General features: G+C 42.7%; 1 protein-coding gene across 1 annotated transcript in view; it reads left to right on the top strand.

Moving 5' to 3' along the window:
- LOC119599521 (nuclear mitotic apparatus protein 1-like) overlaps positions 1-17,500 on the top strand; it is a 53,247-nt gene that overhangs the window by 15,694 nt on the left and 20,053 nt on the right. The gene's annotated exons all lie outside the window — the stretch shown is intronic.

Raw genomic sequence — 17,500 nt, 5'->3', positions numbered from 1 at the left:
TCTCCTTACTCTCCATTCCTCACTTCCCGCTTTCCTTCCCTCTCCTTTTGCCCTCCACCCCCCTTCCATCATCATCGCCCCCCCCCCTCTCCCCTCCCACTCCCGCCCACTTTCCTCTCTTCTCGTATTTTACTTTACATTCCCTTCTTATCTCTTCCTCCATTTTCCTAATGACGAAGGAGGCCCCGTCCTGCGCCGACTGATAACGTCGTGCTTTTATCTGGTCCGCGAATGAGGAGGTCACGCACGCGAGAGGAAGGGCGTGTGTGTGTGTGTGTGTGTGTGTGTGTGTGTGTGTGTGTGTGTGTGTGTGTGTGTGTGTGTAAACATAAGAAACTTACATGTTACAATCTTATCCATTTGTTTCTGTCTTTATCCATCCATCTACGTACAAAATCCCTTTCCTCCATAACCCTATTCGAATCCAGCCGCACTTAAATTCCTCCCCCTTGCTTGAAATTACCCTACCGTTTCCTCCCTGTGCATAATGAGGCATGTCCACTGAACTCCTTGAGACGAGGGGTAAAATCTCGGCCCCGTCTGTCCGTCGCCATATGTCCGTCGCATTCATCGCCTGTGACTCTCGGCCACCTGCTGTAGAGTCGCCAGTTACGTAAGTGCGTGGTAAGTGCTTCTGGTTTAAGTATGGCTCGGAGTTTAAAAGTTCGATCCTCGTTTGCATGTGTGTGCTTGTAATAAGTCTTCATAGAGTCGTCAGTTATGTAAACGCGTGGTAGGTGCACTTGGTTTTAAATAAGGTAAGAGTGAGTTTTAAAATCGATGCTCATTTGCATATGTGTGCTTGAAGTGTGTAAGTCGTACTATTGGGTGGCTTTTAAGTTAGTGTGTTTGTATGTACATATTTAAAGTTATGTCGTACCCTTTAGGTAATGATAGATATATTTTAAAGAGAAACTTTTATACTCGTGTATTTGAGGCAGAAGATGTGCGAAAGATATGTTGTACAATTTTAAGGTTCTCACAATTTTCAATTGGATAAACGTCTATTAAAGTTGGATGTTATTTTTCCTTTTGGCCAAAAAGAAAGAAAAGACAGGGAGAAAGAGAGAGAGAGGGAGCGAAGGAAAGAGAGGAGAGAGAGAAAAGAGGAAAAGAAATAGTAAACAAAGAGAGAGAGAGAGAGAGATGGAAGGGAAGAGGAGAGAGGAAATTCGAATCTGCAGGATAATCAAGATCGAAGGGATAAGAAGTCGCAGATTAGGATATCGCGGGAGGTCCTGAACGTCGTGTTATCGGGTCCTATCTCTCTTCCTGTTATCATATCCTTTACTCTCCGTGGTTTCTTGCTTTTCTTTTCTTTTTTTTTTTTTTCGTTTTTTCCCCAATGGTATGTTCTTTTTATCTTTTATTTTGGCTTTAATGACTCCCCTACATTTTTTTTCTTTCTCTTGCGTCATCGCCTCTCTCTCTCCCTCTCTCTCTTCTCCTCTCCTCTCCTCTCTAAGTCTTCGCTATCCGTATCTCCTTATTCCCTTCCCCTTCCTCCATTCTTCCACTTCCTCCATCCCTTTCTCCTCCTACCCCTTCTCTTCCCTCCCCTCCCCTCCCCTCCCCAAACCACTCCCTTTCTCTCTCTCCTCCCCTTCCCTCCCTCCTCTACCCGTCCCCTTCATCCCATTTTCCCCCTCCCCCTCCTCCTCCTCTCCCTTTCCCCTTCTCTTCTCCTTCCCCACCCCCTCCCCCCTCCCCCCTTTCCGAATCATGGAGTGGCGGGGAAAGTTTTCATGTAATTGGCAAAGAGGTGGTTTTAGGAGCGGTCACGTGACTGGTCAGTCTGTGCCTTTCGGTCTTTTGTCTCTGTCGCTGGGATTGTCTCGCTGTTGTCTCCCCCCTTCTCCCCCTCCCCCCCTTCCCCCTTTCTCCCCCTTCCCCCTTCTCTCTTCTTTTTTCCCTCTTTTCTTTTTTTTTTTTTTCTTTTCTTTTTTTTCTTTTCTTTTCTTTTCTTTTCTTTTCTTTTTTCTTTTCTTTTTTCTTTTCTTTTTTCTTTTCTTTTCTTTTTCTTCTCATTTCTATTTTCTTCTCATTTCTATTTTCTCTCCACTCTCCTCTCTTTTCTCCTCTTTCCTCTTTCCTCTCCTCCTCCTTCCTTCCCTCGCTTCCTCCCTCACCTGCCTCTTCCATCTCCCTTCCTCCTTCCTTCTCCTCTCGTTTCCACGTCCTTCTTGGCCTTTCTCTCTTCGCCCTCCCTCTCCTCCTCAGTTCCTTCCCCTTCCTGCCTTACGAATCGCCCAAGAGAAAATTGGAAAAATAGACCCACGCACACACACACACACACACACACACACACACACACACACACACACACACACACACACACACACACACACACACACACACACGAACAAACGCGCGGCCATTAATTAACGACCGCCAGAAGGTGAGAGCGAAGGTGAAGAGGAGAAAGAAAAGACAAATGAGCGACGCGGAATGATCAGATGTCAAGGCGAAGAGATTGTTGCAAAATGGCGGAAGTTGAAGGTGGGGGTAGGGAGGCGGGGGGGGGGGGATGAGAAGGAATGATAAAGGAGGAAAGAGGAAGAAGAGCAGACTGATGGGAATGCGACGAGAAGGGGATAGCGTTGAAAGAAAAGGAGGGAGAAGAGAGGAGGAAAAAGAGAGAAAGGGGAGGATGATAAAGAAGGGAGAAGAGGGAAGAGCGAAAGAAGAGAGTGTTGGACATGCTACGAGAGGGAGCTCGCGTTGAGAGAAAGGGAAGGAGAGGAGAAGAAAAGAAAAAAAAGGAAAAATGGTGAGAGACAGGAAGCGAATAGAGGATAGAATAAAAATGTAAAAAAAAAGTGAGAAACGAAAATAAAATAAAAGCAACATAAGTAGAAATTAAATGGGATATTAAGAGCATTTCCTCGAACCATTTCTATGCCTCTTAAGCGGTTCACTTCCTCTTGCAACTTGAGACTGACCATTGCAATGACTATGACATGCCGTTGCAAATAGAGTGTAACAGAGAGAAATCAATTGGTTCAATGGGCGGAGCGACAGGTAAAGGTGTACCACGCTTCATGAACAAATAATGATTAGCACAGAATTGCTCATTGGAAGATTGGCGAGAGAAAGAAGGGGAGTGAAGGAAGGGAGGAAGAAAGGAGGGGGATATGTGTGGGGGGGAGGGAAGGAAGTTGGAGGAAGAAAAAGAGGGGGATTGGAGAGAGAGAGACAGAGACCGAGAGAGACAGGCAGGGAGAAAAAAAGCATGGCCTCAGAAGAGACAGAGAAGGTCACCCTACCTTCAGCTTCCACACCACTCTCGTTAATGATAATGACGACAATGAAGCCGTTAAAATTCAGAAACACCAAAAACAACAAAAACGAGTGAAAACTTTAATAGCCATACAAGGAAGACGAGCGTCACCAACGATATGCACAACAGGAGGAAACTTTGGAGTACTAAGAAAAGTAGCACATGAATAGTCCAGGAGGGAGAGACCACGGCCGAGCGTAGCCCCGGGGGGTACTTGTCCATGGCAGGAACATGGAAAATATATTTTAAAGAGGGTTGTGCGTTTTCTAACCACAGGGGTTTGTAGCTGAGATCTCTCCACATCTACCTTTTTTGTCTTTCTCTTGATAGCTGTCTATCTCTTTCTCTCTTGTATTTCAGTCTTTCTCTGTTATCTGATATTCTCTCTTTGAAGCTGGGTTCTCTCTCTCTCTCTCTCTCTCTCTCTCTCTCTCTCTCTCTCTCTCTCTCTCTCTCTCTCTCTCTCTCTCTCTCTCTCTCTCTCTCTCTCTCTCTCTCATATAATATATATATATATATATATATATATATATATATATATATATATATATATATTATAGTTCGTATGTGTATGTATATATGTATATATTTGCATGAATCTGTATTATCTGATTATATTGTAGGGGAAAAAAAGATAATGACTACGCTTGAAACAAAGAAATAGAGGAAAAAGAAAAGAAAAGACAGTAAAAAAAAGTAAATATATATATACATATATATATATATATATATATATATATATATATATATATATATATATTGTTTTATTTGTGTGTGTGTGTGTGTGTGTGTGTGTGTGTGTCTATATATATATATATATATATATATATATATATATATATATATATATATATATATATATATATATATATAAACAGACAAAGGAAGAAGTTAAAATGGGAGAACCATAGATGATAAAGTGACAGCGCTAACTATATGTTGACATTAGTGAAGACACTAATGTTGTTAAAAGAGATTGTGCCTGACGATAGTTTAGGTTATGGTAAGAGAGTTGTTAAAACTTTAGATAATATTGATAAAAGAAATACTTCAAAGTGTGACTGTAATGTGAGCAGTGCCTTACGGATGTAATAGAAATTATACTAATAATAACTGAATAATCATAACTGTGATGACAAGCTGATTATGAGAATGAAGTAAAATTGGTGATGGTTTCGGCAACAATAGTATGGATAATGCGTTGATGATTAATATTCACATAGTAAAGATCGCGATGATATTGACGAAAGTGAAAATGATATCAACAACACAAAACAGATAGAGAAAAGGTATAATAAAAAAAATCAATGCGAGCTAATATCAAATTTATAACAACAAAAAAGGCCTGAACAGTAATTATGATGATAAAAAAATGAAAGACGCGGAAACCTCTTTACCGCGTTTTCTGAAATCCCTAGGGGGGGGGGGTCATGTAAAAGGGGGGTGGACTAGACCATGACAGGACGTGACTACGCTGACCATGTAGGCGTGGCCGATGGGCGTGGCTTAGGCGTCATGAGTTTGGGAAAAATGAGGATATTAATAGTCTGCAACGCAGAATGAGCTGCAACGCCTGCGGTAACAGAAAACAAATGAAAAGCGTGAGGAGATTGTAACATCTTCGTATTTAGGTTGTGTGTGTGTGTGTCTGTGTGTGTTAATAAAGCTATGTTGTGTATATCTCATAGTCACGCTCGTCATTCCGTGTGCGAGTACTTCAGTGATTGGAACAAATTCTTGCACGTGTGCACACATACACGTACACAAAAAATGAGGGAATTCTAAATATAAAACAGAAAGAGAGAGAGGGTGGGGGGACACACACAAATGAGGGGATAAATAAGTAATTACTTAGATCCTGTAAAAGCTAACAACTATAAACTGTAACCGTTTCACTATCTTTCTCCATCATGAAAAGCTGGTTTCTCTGGTACACCACCTTGCCTTGGGGTAAATTTTCATTCATAAACCACTGGCTGCTGGATGGTCACTTCCATACAATTATAGTTATTATTTTTCCAGCACTTTTCATCTCATTTTTACGCACTTAAAGAACTTATTGTTTTTGAACGCGGCAGCTAATATTCAGTGGGTTCTGGTATCAAATTATGCAACGGTACCCATATATATTTTAGCATTTGGCCATTTCTAAAGGTGAAGATTTTTTTTTTCAAATCTGATAATAGTCGCATTGTTTGAAGTATTCCGAGGAGAGTCATGTCCGCGTCGGGTGAGTGAGTGCCTAAGAGCCGCGTGAAGATCATCTCACATCTGCGAGGCGATGAACAGGCCTCCCAGGTGATGCTGCGACCCCCCCCCCTCCCCTGGGCGGTACTGTGAGTGATTCAGGTTCCGCCTTTTGCGCTGCTTTGTGGGTGATCTCTTTCCGTCTCTTTCTTTCTTTCTCACGGTCTCTCTTTCTTGCTTTCTCTCTTTATTTTTCTTTCTCTTTCTATCCTTTCTCACTTTCTCTCTCTCTCTCTCTCTCTCTCTCTCTCTCTCTCTCTCTCTCTCTCTCTCTCTCTCTCTCTCTCTCTCTCTCTCTCTCTCTCTCTCTCTCTCTCTCTCTCTCTCTCTCTCTCTCTCTCTCTCTCAGTGAGTGAGTGAGAGAAAACTATAGAATGAGAGCGAGTGAGCAGATATATATATGTGTGTGTGTGTGTGTTTGTGTGTGTGTGTGTGTGTGTGTGTGTGTGTGTGTTATAATCAGCCGAATCTAATCTAATGGCAGATGTAATAGAATCGCTGTGGAGTTCCTTTTGAAGGTCGGATGAAAAGTGATTTTTCGATCGGCGGCAAGTACTGGCTGGCGATTGCGGTAACGCGGTTTAGAAACTCGGATGTTTGTAAAGGTGCGAATCCCGTGATTGGTCACTCGAGCTCTGACGTCATGTAGGTGTTGTCACGTGACCACATCCGATGAGTGACGTCATGGCTTGTCTCCGGAGGTTGGGGGGGGATGTGACCAATGTATATAAGTTGTAATGAACCGGAATTGGTCTAATGACTCGGCCGCGATTATTTAAAACGTAACTGTACACGGATAATGATGTGTATTTTTATAACGGAGGGAGGAATCGAAATAATGTCGCCTGTCATGTAGCTTGGGAAGGTTAACAGGCATTCACTTCTTACTCGGGAATTGTAGAAAAAATAATAGTTATTATAACTCATTATTTCAGATAAAGCAGTTATTTGAATTGGAAAATTGAAATAGTGTCATTAAAAGCATGCGATCCCCCATCCCTTCAAAAAATATAATAATAATAATTCACATTAACAAAAGGGTATTTAAAAAAATCACGAAGCCATTTTTTATGTTTTAAAAAGATGCATAACTTCCCACGTGAGTTGTGACTCGGTAGATATGATATATATATATATATATATATATATATATATATATATATATATATATATATATATATATATATATATATACACATATATATTTATATTTATATTTATGATGTAGGTTGTAGTAAAATATAGTACCAGTAAATTTGGACGCAGGTAATGTAAAATGGCATTAATACGATTTCAGACTTTACATTATATAAAATCGGATCAACTTCTTTCATTCAGTCAAGATATAAATGAGATAACGTTCTAATGGCATTTCTATGGCGGAAACTCCATTCCGAAAGAACTTTCTGGAACAAAAACGAAAGATAGGAACTGATAATGGCGTTGTTGGTATAAGGAACAGAAACGGAAATTGAGGTTGACAGATGTTAAAAAAGGTGTTAGATAACCATAACGACAGTAGATATAAATAAAACGAAGAACAGAAACGCGGAGCAGAAAGTGAAACACGAAAAAGGCGGTAAAGAAAACGCAGTCGAGATGACGATCCACGGACCTTTAAAAAAAAGGAAGAAAAAAAACACAACTCGAAAACAATAGCTATCACAGTCACTTGTTTTCTTGGTCGGTTAAGAGAAGCTTCGAGTGACTTCAACGCAGCTGCAAAAAACGACCCGAAAGGACCTGCTAGCCAATCAGCGAAGAGCACTGCCAGCCAATCACCGAGGAGAACGGCCAGCCAATCAGCTTCAACCTCTCGCTATTGCTGCTACGTTATTGGTTCATCACTGCAGTGTTTTCGTAATGAAGTTATTTTGGGTTTGTTATTTACTCGTTATATTATTTATTTCCCTTTTTTATTCGTGATTTTGGGTAAAATATAATTTTTTATTATTATTATTTTTTTTTTTTTTTTTTTTTTTTTGTTAAATATTTTTTCCTTGTAAATAGTAATTGTAAATAATCTTTTTCATCCGTATTCTCTCTTCCCTCTCTTTTTTCCTTTTTAAATCTTTATTGGTATCCTTCTATTTTTATTTTCTTTCCACTTGATTCATTCCCATCATGGTTTCATTTTCGCGAAGAGAGAGAAATAAGAAATGTTAGTTGAGAGAAAAATCCCGAGGTTGGTGGCCGAGTAGTCTCGTGTTAGTTCCCACGGTCCAAAAACAAGATGAAAAAAAAGGAGGAAGAGAGAGAGAGGAAGGGAAGGGAGGAAGAAGAATGAGAGGGAGAAGAAGATGAAGGGAGAGAGAGGGGGGTGAAGGAAAGAGAAAGAGAGAGGGGTTGGTGAACGAACAGAGAAAGTGAAGGAAGGAAGAAGAAAGGGAGAGAGAGAAGAAACAAGATAATGATGGTGATAATATCGATGATAAAGAAAAGTGTTCACAATTTCGTTTTTATTTTCGGTTAGTCATCTGTTTCTCTATTCGAGGTGGTGGTAATGACAGTGCTAGAGATAGTAATATTGGCATTGATAATGGGAGCGATGTCGTTAGTGATAGCAGTAATGATAGTGACGATGATGATTATAGTGATGCTGCTGCCTCCACAAAGGACAGTTAGGCAGGTAATAGTAACAATTGTTATAATAAAGAGTATAAAAGTAATAGCAATTAACTAAATAGATGACACAAATCTTAACGACAGTATGACAGGAACAATACGCAAACAATTGAACAAAATCTGTCCAAAATGAATAACGAGCCACAAAGAACAAATTGAGGTAAAATGCACTAAGAAGCCAAAGGTAACGATAACAGAATATCAAAACGAGCGAAGAGAAAAGGGTAAATAGCCAGAGGAAAGGCTATCGGGGCAGGCGATGCAGCCGCGGCTCGGGAGCGGAGGCCGGAGGTCGCCGTGGCCAGGAAACGCCGCTGATTCGGTGACCGCCGGCGCTGAAGGTCACGGCGGGAAGGGCATGCACGAGCGCCCGCGCACATGCACGCGGCCGGGTCGCTAGATGTAGGTAGATGGGTAAATGTAGGTAGAAGAGGCGTAAACGCGCATCTAGATATACTCGTTTACTCTTACATTCGCTTACTTCCTCATTCTCATTCTCACACACGCGCGCGCGCACACACAAAAACAACAAAAAATCCGGAAAAAGAAATGGTTCTGGCGCACATTTTACAGCGCTCGCTGCTCTCCCCCGCGCCGCCCCGAGGCGCCGGGAGCGTCGGCTGAGTTGAAGCTGCCATAAAAAGGCTAAAAGACGTGAGCGCACCGATAACACCCCCCCCCCCCCCCCGCGCCTCATCTCCCTCCCTCTCCCCTTCTGCTCGTTCCTCTTCTCCCTCTTCTGTTTTCTCTCATCAAGTGTTTACTCTTTTTCTATTTTTTTCTTTTTTTTTCTTTTCTTTTTCTTTTTCCCTTTCTCCATCCCCCCTCCCTTCTCGCTTCCCTTTCTTCCTCTTTCTCCATTAAGATTTTCTCCATTTCAATCTCCTCTTTCTGTTCACTCTCTCTCTCTCTGTACTCTCTCTCTCTCTCTCTCTCTCTCTCTCTCTCTCTCTCTCTCTCCTCTCTCTCTCTCTCTCTCTCTCTCTCTCTCTTCTCTCTCTCTCTCTCTCTCTCTCTCTCCTCTCTCTCTCCTCTCTCTCTCTCTCTCTCTCTCTCTCTCTCTCTCTCTATCTCTCTCTCTCTCTCTCTCTCTCTCTCTCTCTCTCTCTCTCCTTTTTGTGTGTGTGTGTGTGTGTGTGTGTGTGTGTGTGTGTGTGTGTGTGTGTGTGTGTGTCCCTGACCTGTGCTCAAATCCCTCTCGCCAGTGGATGGTTGGCAGCCCCGGCCATTCCTTGCACTTAAAGGGGAATTTAGAAGCAAAATAAAACAGACCGCATGTCACAGAAAGAATATCCTTTATAACAAATGGAATAAAACTAATCTAACTAGCAAACTAACTCTCTCATTCACTCTCACTCTCTATCCTTCCTCACTCACTCATTCTCTCCTTCCTCTCTCCCTCTTCCTCTCCTTCCTAACTTTTCCTCCCTCGCCCTCTCCCCCTCCCTTCTTCCTTTCCTCCGTCCTCCTTTCGGTCCTTTCCCTCACTATCTCTTCCTTCCTACTTCTCCTCTTCTTCTCCCCTTCCTCTCCCTTCCCCCCCCCTCTACCCACGAGAAGCCCCCCCCTCCCCCTCTCTCCTTCCAAACGCACGCCATATCTTCCTTGCCTGCCTCCTTAAGGTTTTACTTTCTATGGTCCTCTTTCTCTTCTTCCCCTTTCCCCTCCTCCCTTGCTCCTCCTCCTCCTACTTCTTGTCTTTCTCGTTCGTGTTCTCGTTCTCCTTCTTCTCTCCTCCTCCTCCTCCTCTTCCTTCTTCTCCCTTTCCTTCTTCTCCTCCTCCTTCTCCATCTCCTCCTTTTCCTCCTCTTCAAGTATTTGTGTGTGCGTGCGTGCGTTCTTTTTTTAATAAAAAAAAAAAATCAATAAGAAAAATTCCAAGAATTAGAAAAAAAAGACAGTGATAGTCAACCGAACGAAGAACTCTGTAGGCCTAAATTATTCACAAGATTCCCAGTAAAAGCACATAGGCCTCTAACGCAAAAGGAAAGAAAAAAAGTGGGGTGTGAGGCTTTTTTCCTCGAAGAAAGACCGGAAGAAATTTAATGAAGGTAAATTCTTTCGTGTGTGTTTGCGTGTGTGAATACATTAAATTGAGAGGGAAAGAGTGTTTCAGATGTAGTATATGTGAAGGAGTAAGTGTGTGTTTGTGTTTATGAATGAATGAATGAGGAGAGAGCGAGTTCCGGCTGTCAGAGCAAAATGTTTCAGTGTTGTGTTTGGTATGTTGAAAAGGAAAGTTTATTTGCAAACTTTTTGTATTTTTATCCGTCTATACAAAACGTGCAAGGAACCGTACACAAGCGCAAACACTTAACCTTACACACACACACACACACACACACACACACACACACACACACACACACACACACACACACACACACACACACACACACACACACACACACACACATACACACATACATATACATCGCACGCAAACACGCACGCAAAACCTCATGTGATCCTCCCACGGTGTCAGTGGCCTGTATGAGGGTGAGGAGAGGGGGGGGGGGCGGAGTGATATCAAAAGGCGTGTCCTCTAATGGAGTGGGCGTGACTTTGAGGGAGGTGTCATGTGACTTTGTTTTTTAAAGATTATTTAATTAATTATTTGTTTTATAGTTTAGTGTGTGCATGTGTATATGTGTATAATATAGATAAATAGAGAGACAGATAGACGGGTGAATGAATGGACCAATAAGAGTGATGAAAAGCTAAAAAAAAATAAAGACAAGCAGACACACAGACAACAAAACCGAGTGCGCACACACAAATGAAGACACGTAAGTAAATAAAAATATAAACAAAACAAAATGCAGGCGAAACAGAACAGAAAACACATTAGAATTATTCCCCTTAACCTGTGCATGACAAAACCCCCATCCCTGTCTCATGCAACACACTGACCCCTCGACTTGTGCATGGCAGGACCCGGTCGCCATGCACATGGGAGGGGAGGAAGAGAGGATTAGAGGAGAACGGCGAATGAAGAAGGGAAATGGAATGGATGGACAGGCTGGAGAGGATATGTGAATGAGGGAAGCAAGGCGAAGGAGGGAGATAGGGTGAAGAGGATAAAGAAAGGAGGGGAATAGGATGATATGATAAATGAAGAGGGAAAATAGGATGTATAAAGTAAATGAAGTATGTGTGTGTAAGGAAATGAAAAAAGGAAATGCAGGTGAAGACGTTGTATAAATGATGAAAAATGAAATAAATCAATAAAAGAAGGGAATTAGAAAATAGGATACATGAAGGAGCGAAATGAACGCGATAAAGGTAGGGCGAGTGAATGGTGAATAAGAGAAATGGGGATGATAGAGGGAATAAAAAGCATGGATAAAGATAGAAGAAAGCGAAGTGGACAGGAAAAGGAAACGCGGCAGTAAGATAAGAATGTCATTTCAGACAAAAAGGAGAAACGAGAAAAAGTAAAGCGTAAGGGCTAGGAGATACGAAGGAGAAGAGAGGAAAGAGAAATGGGAAGAGAGAGAGAGAAAAGGACATGCCGGCAGTTCGTTCTCCTCGCGATCGTGTGACTGACTAGGTATTAACTTTTTTAGAGAGTTTTAGGGGGTATGGGGGCGGGGGCGGGGGGGGGGGGGGGTCTGGGCGTGGTTCCCTTGCCGAGAGTCACCGGACTGTCCCTTTTCTACTTTTTTCTACTTCTTTTTCTTCTTCGTCTTCTTCTCCTCCTCCTTCTTCATCGTCTTCGTCTTTTTCTTTTTCCTTTTCTGTTTTCTTTTTCTTTTCTTCTTTTTCTTCTCCTCCTCCTCCTTCTTCGGCTTCGTCATCTACTTCTTTTTCTTTTCTTCTTTTTCTCCTCCTTTTTTTCTCTTTTTTTAATTTTCTTTTCCTCTTCATCTTCATCTTTTTCTTCTTTTTCTTCTACTTCTTCTTCTTCTTATTATTATTATTATTATTATTATTCTCTTTTTTTTCTACTTCGTCTACTACTACTACTACTACTACTACTACTAATTATTGTTATTATTATTATTATTATTATTATTATTATTATTATTATTAATGATAATAATAATATTTTATTATTATTATTATTATTATTATTAATTATTATTATTAATTATTATTATTATTATTATTATTATTTCTGCCCTACCGAACCCTACCAAACACATCATCCCAAACCCTGCCATATCTACCACACCTACCCTACCCTTCCACTGCTCTGTAATATATACTCGCCCATACCCTGCTACATCCACCACACCTACCCTTCCAAACCCTGTCACATGGTCCCTGCCTCTTGTGCCCTGTAATTGCGTACCTCCCCTTGTTGCGCAGAGGCACGCATATATATAATTATATCTGGTTATAAAGTCTCGGTTTGTTGATCATAAGGATCTCATTTGCATCAGGACCTCGAGGGAAATTAATACGAGTCAGAATTCGCTGTGGGGGAAGTTTTGATGTTGGTCTCCTCCTCTTTCCTCCTCCTCCTCCTCCTCCTCCTCCTCCTCCTCCTCCCCCCCTCTTCCTTTTCTCCTCCTGTTCTTCCTCCTCCTCCTCTTCCTCTTCCTCTCTCCCTCTCATTTTCCCATATAAAATAGCACATTCCATCACACGTAAAATCACCAAGAAGCCCAGCGCCTTTTTTTATGTAAACCTATTAATAAACGACTCCCAAAAAATGCCTAGGCCTATGGGACGCTTCTCTTCGCTCTCATTCCCGAAGTCGCGTACGTAGGCTGTTGTTATTTCCACCGTTATTTCTTGCGTTCACTAACACAGGGTCCGTTAGCTGGATGGTGTGAAGTGGCGTTCATTAGTGTTGACTCGGCGGCTCTAAGGGTCCGAGTTGCTGACACCCTCGCACGTGGGGTCTGGGTGTACGTGTGTGTGTGTGTGTGTGTGTGTGTGTGTGTGTGTGTGTGTGTGTGTGTGTGTGTGTGTGTGTGTGTGTGTGTGTGTGAGAGAGAGAGAGAGAGGTGGGTGGAGGTGGATTAAAAGGTTTGCGTGTGTGTGTTTGCTTGTTTCCTGTTGTGCATGTGCATATGTATCTGACTTTTTGGAGTATTCTTCTCTATTTACCTACCTATACCTGACTGTTTATCTAAATCTGTTATTGTTAGATCTATCCCTTTCTCATGGTATACAAACCACACACACACACGCACGCACGCACGCCCACACGCACACGCACGCACGCCCACTCACACGCGCCGGGAGGCCTCATGAGCGAGCGCCCGAGAGCAGCGATTCACATTCACGCGAAATGAATGCCTGAATGACGTTGCTGTTCCCTTCACTAGCTGATTAACTCGTAGCAGTTACTCCCTTGATTAAGTCAATGGAACGCACGGTTGCTTTTCTTCTCCCTCTCCTTCTTAGTTGTATGTGTCCACTGGTGTGTATTGTTCGTTATTCTATCTCTCTCTCCCTCCCTCTACCTCTCCCTCTCCTTCTCCCTCTCCCTCTCCCTCTCCCCTCTCCCCTCCCCCTCCCCCCTCCCCCTCTCTCTCCCTCCCACCCTCCCTCCCTCTTTCTCCTTCTCTTTCTCTTTCTCTTTCACGCACATGCAATATGTGTGTGCGTGCGCGTGTGCGTGTGCGTGCGTGTGTCTGTGCCTGTGTGTATTGTATGTGTGTGAAGGAGAGAGAGAGAGAGAGAGAGAGAGAGAGAGAGAGAGAGAGAGAGAGAGAGAGAGAGAGAGAGAGAGAGAAAGAGAGAGAGAGAGAAAGAGAGAGAGAGAAAAAAAAAAAATCTGTGAGAAATAAAACAAAAACCAAACAAACGCGTCCCTGCAGTCAACACCGTCCTGCCCGTTTTCTTCACCGCGCGTGCTTCCTCTCTCGAAACTCGCCCCGACAGTCGCTGTTTGTTAAAGTCTAGTATATTTAGCGGTGTTCTGTGTTCCGGTTGTCATTAGCATCACCAATGTGTACTCTTGGACTCGCTGTCGACACGTAATACAGTCTATCTTAGTCGTAAATTGTTATCATTAGCGAGTGTGCAGTTTGTGTGTGGGGGCGTATGTGTGTGTTTACTTAAGGCTTAAAATGGTCCGATTGTAAGCATACATCCGCGCGTACCCACAGTCGCACACCTACATGCACGCACGCAACGTACTTTTAGATACATTCAGTCTCTATCCATCTGTGTGTCTATTTCAGTATCTCCTATCTAACTTCCAATACCTAAGAGAGAGAGGGGGAAAGGAGAAAGAGAGTTAACAATAACTGTACCAGAAACACGAAGAAGAAATGTTCTTTTTTGGATGAAATGTAACCAAGGGTTCATTGTGAAGCAAATTTTGAAGTGCCGGAAATGTTAATGATCTGTGCAAGTTAACTCTGACGTTCTGTAAAGAATACGAAAGTAGCTCGAGCAAGACGAATATTTTAAAAGATTTTTTTAAAGAATAATAAAAAAAATCGATAGATTTTCTTTTCTATTTTTTACGTATTAAAAATGCTTGTTGTTATTCATGTTGAAATGAGGGAATTAAATTGGTGAACGTTTAAAATTTACGTTTATTAAGGAGTAGGTTGTTGAGAAGTGTTAAGGCATTTTAATATTAAGTTAATGATTTTCTGAATAAAATTAAATACTTAAAGAAGAGAGAATGATTTCCTGATAGAAGGAAGTACTTCGAAGTGAAAGAAACAGACAGACAGAAAAAGAGAAAAACAGCGAAAATCTTCTCCTCCTCTTCCTCCTTCCTCCCTCCTACCTATCTATCTATCGCCGACCTGAACCAACGAGAAACTATTTTCCCCAACAATTATTCTGTGCTGGAATGTCCATAAAACCCACATGCGCCAAATTTCATCAAAACACACGAGTCACCCCTGAAAACGTGGAGGAATGAAGTCGCTCCGTTTTCAGTTGAGTCATATCAGTAGTTAGCGAAGAAATGTGAAACTGGAGTCGAGGTGAGGAGGCAAGGAAAGGAAATGGGCGTCAGTAAAAGCTCTCTTGGTGGCTCTTACTCCTCTCTCTCTCTCTCTCTCTCTCTCTCTCTCTCTCTCTCTCTCTCTCTCTCCTCTCCCCCCTCTCTCTCTCCTCTCTCCTCTCTCCTCTCCTCTCTCTTCTCCCCTCTCCTTTCCCCTCCTCTCCCTCTCTCCCTCCCTCTCGTCTCTCTCTCTCTCCTCTCTCTCTCTCTCTCCCTCTCTCTCTCTCCTCTCCTCTCTCTCTCTCTCTCTCTCTCTCTCTCTCTCTCTCTCTCTCTCCTCTCCATACACCACACACACACACACACACACACACACACACACAACACACACACACACACATAACACATACACACACACACACACACACACACACACACACACACACACACACACACACACACACACACACACACACACACACACACATACACACACACATACACACACTTCGTTCGAAAACCAGAACAAGAGAGAAAATAAAATCTCTAAGCTTTTGGTAACCTGAAACCGCCCCCCCCCCCCCGTCCTTGCGCAATGCGATGCGTGTTTGTAATTCTAGATTATTCGTTGATAGATGGACGCAAGTCTCGGCTTCGCAATTATGTACGTGTGTGTGTGTGTGTGTGATTAGTGCATGCATGGCCCTGTGTGTTTGTGCGAATTCTTAAATGATACATCATGGCAACTATGATGAAATGTTGAGATTTTGTCTTAAAAGAAAATCTGTGCGTGTTATTAGTTTTTTTTTTTTCTTTTTTTTTTTTGGGGGGGGGGGGTGGAGGAAAGGGTGACGTCTCTTTGCATGACCAGATTTTTTATTTTTATTTTTCGCCAAACTCACTGGGTGTGTCCGTCATTCATTTTCCGAGAACGTTCTCTCGCTGGCAACGAATGTCACCGCTTGCCTTTTTTGCCATTTGATGATTACCTCCTCTTTCTCTCCCATTCATTGGACGAGAATCAAGAACGCATAATTTGCTTCCCGCGAGAAAAGCGTATTTCCCGGTAACCTGCGGGCGGGCGGCGGGCGTGGGCGGCGTGGACAGGAGCCGCGGCCGTGGAGGCGTCAGCGTCCACGGCGGCGACGGGAGCGCAGGGGAAGGCCCCCGCGAAGGCCGCGCAGGCATCACCAGCGGCGTTGCGACGGCGACTGCAGTAGAAATAGCAGCATCGATAATACCGTAAACAAGAGCGACAGCAGAGGGAACGAGCGCCAGGTCCTGTCTCTGGAAACCACAGGAGCCAATGCAAAGGGCACAGCGGCGACACCAGCAACGGTGACTACGCGACATCCGTGGGACCTGGTGACCCGCCGGCCTAGACAACACCCGAGCGCCATCGCCTTGTCTTCTGCCTCCCATCCGTGTAATGAACAGAGAGAAAAATAGAGAAAAAAGACAATAAAGAAAGAAGTGACGGAGAACAAAAGACAGGTGCATGAGTTAGTGATTTTTTTTTCTTTTTTCTCTCTTTCTCTCTTTCTTTCTTTTGAAAAGACCGGGGTAGCGAAAGAAAGACAGGAGATGAAGAGAGAGACACTGTAAGAGACAGAAATGGCGGGAAACACACTAAAGTTTCCCCGTTTTCTTTTTTAACGTTTTTTTTTTCGATTCATCCTTTTCTTACAATAACAGAAGGCAAAGGAAATGAATGATATCTCAGGAGGGTTTAGAAAATAAAAGAAAGATCAACTTGGAAAAAAGAGAGTCAACTTCTTAAAGAAAAAAAAAAAGAAAAGAAATACAATTCTTTATAAGCGTGTGCGTGTAAATGTATGTAGTATGTATATATTTATGTACACATGTATATATGTGCGTATGTATCTATGTACGCATATATATATATACATATATATGTACGTATGTATATATGCATGCATGTACGTGTGTGTATGTGTGTGTGCGTTTATGAACGTGGCCCGCATCCGCCAGCGTTCCATTTACCCGGTGCCCCCTCCCCCCCCACCCCCCGCACGTGGGAAAGCCTGCATTCCTCTGAAGAGTCCGCTGAGAAATGTGGTTTAATTGCTACTGTTTTTTTTCTTTGCTTTTTCTTTGTTTTTTGTCTGTTTTTAGGAGGGGGTCGATAGCGGTCGGGAGAAGAGAGGACGAGCGAGCGGAAGTGCGTGTGATTTAGAGGGGGGGTGGGAGTGGGGGTGGGGGTGCAAGCAGAGGTAAGAGATGGGAGAGAGAGAGAGAGAGAGAGAGAGAGAGAGAGAGAGAGAGAGAGAGAGAGAGAGAGAGAGAGAGAGAGAGAGAGAGAGAGAGAGAGAGAACGAGAGAGAACGAGAAAGAGGGAGGGGGGGGAGAAACGAAATATATTGTGAGAAAAGAAAGAGACGGAGAAACAGATTGAGAAAAAAAAAAGGGAAACCGAGACGAAAATTACTATATACAAATAATGAAAAATAAAAAACATGAAA

This window comes from Penaeus monodon, chromosome 43 (assembly GCF_015228065.2).
Source record: "Penaeus monodon isolate SGIC_2016 chromosome 43, NSTDA_Pmon_1, whole genome shotgun sequence".
Taxonomy (NCBI): domain Eukaryota; kingdom Metazoa; phylum Arthropoda; class Malacostraca; order Decapoda; family Penaeidae; genus Penaeus; species Penaeus monodon.
Note: the sequence above shows the minus strand (reverse complement) of the source record. Positions and strands in the feature narration are given on the sequence as shown.